The sequence below is a fragment of the Phacochoerus africanus genome, chromosome 6 (genome assembly GCF_016906955.1).
Source record: "Phacochoerus africanus isolate WHEZ1 chromosome 6, ROS_Pafr_v1, whole genome shotgun sequence".
NCBI lineage: Eukaryota > Metazoa > Chordata > Mammalia > Artiodactyla > Suidae > Phacochoerus > Phacochoerus africanus.
Window position 1 is genome coordinate 17,813,607 of NC_062549.1, and position 4,522 is coordinate 17,818,128.

Genomic DNA, 4,522 nt, shown 5'->3' on the forward strand with positions numbered 1-4,522 from the left:
ATGCTATTTTTCTGAGGAAATAAAGGGGACAATTTTGGGGTCCTCTACTATGACTATTTTTTCTATTCTATTGTTTTTAATATTATTTTCTTGGTGCTTGGATCATCCCGGGCATAAAATATTTAAACACTCCATTTTATTTTGTAAATTCACTATCATCATACGAAGGCTCTTTAATTACACCCCAGGCTAGTACTAATAATGAGATGGACCTCCATCTTAATCACTTTAATTTTAAAGAAAAAAAATGATTAATTAATTTCAGATTCCATTCTAATCCTCAGATTCCATTCACATTTTTTCCATTTTTCCAGAACACTACATTTCTCTTCAACCCAATCTGTTTCTCTTCAAACCACAGTAATTGGGGCAAAAAGAATGCTTGGCGATTGGCTATAAGTGTTGGGATAAAAAGGAAACCTTTCCACAATCCTCTGATTATTTTTACAGATTGCCCAATGTTCAGTTTTAACGACGGCTCCATTTCTTAAAAGCCTGAGAGTGACTGCTTATACTAATCCTAACGTATATCTAAGCATATTGGCCTCTTGGCCCAGTTTCTGTGTTTGAAACTGAATGCACATTGAACCCTACCAGGTCTCTGCCTGTTCTCCCACTCTCTCCAACAACCATGAACACACATACACTCAGATTTTTTTTGTCAGTGTATGTTCCCTAAGGTTCAAGCACCCCATTAAAATATCCACAAACATTTCTTAACCACTAGCACCTTCCTGGTGTCAAAAAGAATTAACTCTTTCCACAAGCTTTTCTCACAAAGACACAAAAAAACAAAAAATAAAATGTTTATCTTGGTTTAAACCAGTTTTCTTCTATGCCATATATATATATATATAGTTTTATGTCCAGTTCATATTTTATAGTTTCAATCCATGGAGTACTTCCTATCTGAAGCAATGGGTTTTGGCTTCAGTTTTTTGTCTTTTTTTTTGGCCTTGCCTACTGAACAGGGAAGTTCCTGGCCAGAGATCTTACTTGCACCACACAAGTGACCTGAGCCATTGCAAGGACAAGGGTGGATCCCTATCCGGCTGTGCCACAAAAGAACTCCCTGAAACAATGCCTTTTATGAAATATATGACATGAATTTTGAAATCTAGTAATATTATAACTAACTTTCAATTGGCTTATTCTTAGATATAGGCTGCTGCTTCATTTTCATTTTAACTATTATTAACTAATATTGGTTGAAGAAAGTGAAGTTACTAAGAAGAATGTAAAATTGCCAAAAGAAAATTGTTCTGAAATTCTTTTATTTTTTAAAGGAAGGAGGAGCACAAAATAGGGAGCTGCCCCCTTTGAGGTTTGAACTCAGGACCTTCAGATTATGAGACTGACATGTTGCCTACTGCACTAAGGAGGCAGGTTAGAGAGCCTCTCCTCTAAAAATGTCCCTCTCCTGACACAAACAGACATATTTTCTTTTGGAGGCTAAAAACCGGTAGAATACTGAATCATCAAATTTCTCTTGTTTTCAAAGCAAATTACAATTGGCCTGAACTAGCTTTCAAAATTGAAGTTGCTTTAATCACATAGATGGAATTTTCCAGTGTAGAAACGCAATACATGACCAGTATTTTTATGTGACCATTCCCTTGCACTAAGCTTCTTGCTCTTAAAATCCAAGAAAGGATGTGAATATGGTGGGAGCATTTCTGGAAGAAGGAGAGTTGCAAAAAAAAAAAAATTAAATTTAATGTAACTTGACTGAGAAGAATATAGCTCCATTTTTTTCTTTATTCAGAGACAAATAATAAGATTTTCTTGAAAAACACTATTTAACTTGTTAACATGGTCTTGGTTGAACAACCATACCATTCCAGGCAGGTCAGATAAGGTAATTTCTATAACCTCCCAAAGATACTAGTAATTTTGGATGATTTTCCCCTGCAGATCTTCTCTGTTTTCTGTACTAACTAAAGATGAAAAGAGAGATTGTTTCTAGCCCTAGGAGGTAAAAGAATCATCAGGTACAAATCTAGGATGCCAGAAAAAAGAAATACAGGCTTCCAGACCTGGGTGTAGTAAGGAATGGATTTATTTTTAAGTCCTCTGTAGGGCCATCTGTGTGTTAGATATAAGCTCAAGGTGAAGTTTACTTCATGAAAGAAAGAACTGACCTAAAGGAAACTACATATTACTTATTTAATCTGTGTATCTACACATCTCCAGTATTACTGTTTTGCATTGGAAAACAGAGCATTGTCTTTTAAGCAGCAGCTACTTGAGCTGTCATTTTGAAATTATTAGTTTCCTATTGTTCATGATATTTACACACAATCATTCTTTCAAGAGCTCTGAAGTTAAGCATGTCAAACCCTATGCTGTGCAGAAGGCAGGTAACACAATTATCGTTTTAGCTGAAAGGGAAAAAATATCCAATTGATGTGGGCAGCATATTTGTATTATGCTATGAATACATATATAACATTGCATAGAACATATAACATAGCATTGCAGAGAACATATACTTGCTTTGAATACAAAATACAAAACACTAAAATGAACCACAGAGAAGGAAAAGAGGGTCAATATAGAAACATGTCTAAAGATGGATGCCCTTCAAGCCAAAATGATGACATGGTGTTCAGGTGTTTTTTTATTCCTGAGAATAACTGATACAGTAAACTATCATTTTAGGGTAAAAAATCACAACCATGACACAGTCAAATATTTCTGTTGTTTGTTGGAGGAACCTGGCGAAGTGGACTGGTCAAGACACTCAAGGTTTTGTTTACTGAACTAGAGTGTAAGCTCCTTTAGGTCAGGAATTATGGTAATTTGTTCTGCACATCTCTTTTAGAAGTACTTGAAAGATGCTATCTGCCTCATGGACCTATAAAATTCCCCTGCCCAAATCCGTTCTCACTCAGGTCCCTAGACACACTTCTGATTAGGGGCAGAGGGCAAACTGGACATCAAAGAGTTGCCAAAGGCTTTTCGGCTGCGGCAGGCTGAGGAGCTCTGGATGCTTCTTTGATCTCTGTTTCCCTTCCCCTCCCCCCACAGCCCCCACACAGGCCTCACAGCCAGTCTTCCACCAGGCCCCACCCTGTGTCTCTGCTCCCATCAGCTTCTCTCACACAAGACCCCTGACATCCTGGTCCACATTAAGGAACAAAACTAAACAAGAGTGCAAACAATCAACCTTCTAATCCAGACAAGCTGGTATCATAGCCTTTGGTTCCCTTATCTGAATAGAGAAAACATTTGGTGAAATCTTTTAAATCTCAGTTAAAAAAAAAAAAATTAGGAGCATTTTTTTTTTCCTCTTTCATTTTATACAGTGCCCAGATTCTATGGCCGGTGCTTTGTTTGGCTCACCTGCAAAAGAATCAAGAGAGAAATTGTCCAAGGAACCAAATCTGAAGTTTATGGCCATCTAGCCACAGAATTTTTGAAAATCAAATTTTAAAAATTAAATGTGAAGTCTAATGTAAACGAACCTGTCCTGACAGTGCAGCATTTCTTTAACTGCCACGGAAAAGCAGAGGATACTTTCTCTGGAGCACAAGCTGATAGATTTGTAGTCAAAAACTGTGTAAATGTTAGAATCTCTTACTCAATGAGTAGTTGAAAATAAACTTCAATTTCATAAAGAGAAATTTGGTTCAATATAAACTATTGTTTTAAAGATAGAAGGGATTTTAAAATCTATCCTAATGAAAGATACTAGAAAACCACTAGCTTTGATGTTTTAGATTTCAAATGCCTCGAGGAAGGGAACTGAACCCCATGACCTTCTAGGAACTCTACTCTGTGTGGGAAGGTCATTCTGGTCCTGGAATCAGCAGATAATGTCCACACTAAGTCAAAGCCGGTATACGGCATCATTCAAGTCTGTCCTGCTAAAGAGTCGTTGCAGTTGTATCATCAATATTTTCCCTCCATCCCAACACCTCCCCCACTCCCACAATCAGACATTGATTAGCTTAATTTTTTTTTTTGTCTTTTTGTCTTTTTTGTTGTTGTTGTTGTTGTTGCTATTTCTTGGGCCGCTCCTGCGGCATATGGAGGTTCCCAGGCTAGGGGTTGAATCGGAGCTGTAGCCACCGGCCTACACCAGAGCCACAGCAACGCGGGATCCGAGCCGAGTCTGCAACCTACACCACAGCTCACGGCAACGCCGGATCCGGATCGTTAACCCACTGAGCAAGGGCAGGGACCGAACCCGCAACCTCATGGTTCCTAGTCGGATTCGTTAACCACTGCGCCACGACGGGAACTCCTGATTAGCTTAATTTTACTTCAACTGACATGCACTGAGAATCTTCTATGTGACAAGTTCTATGATTGGTGTACTGGTAGGTGTAAGAAAAAATAGAGCGAAATTGAAAAATTCATTCCCAAATTGCATTGACACCTGGAGTTTTGTCTTCTGGCTTTTTCTATTATTTGAGTATTGAAAGGGTCATAGATGGATCATCATGAAAGACAACCAGTTCTTCCTTCTGGGTTTAAGGAGAAATGGGGTTGTTCTGAATAGAGCTGTAACTACAGG

The 4,522-nt window shown here is 38.1% G+C and overlaps 1 non-coding gene across 1 annotated transcript; it reads right to left on the bottom strand.

The window, feature by feature from the left end:
* Positions 1–1,311: 1,311 nt before the first annotated feature.
* On the bottom strand, positions 1,312–1,384 carry TRNAM-CAU (transfer RNA methionine (anticodon CAU)). The gene has a single exon. It is a non-coding gene; the product is annotated as a tRNA-Met (tRNA).
* Positions 1,385–4,522: the final 3,138 nt, after the last annotated feature.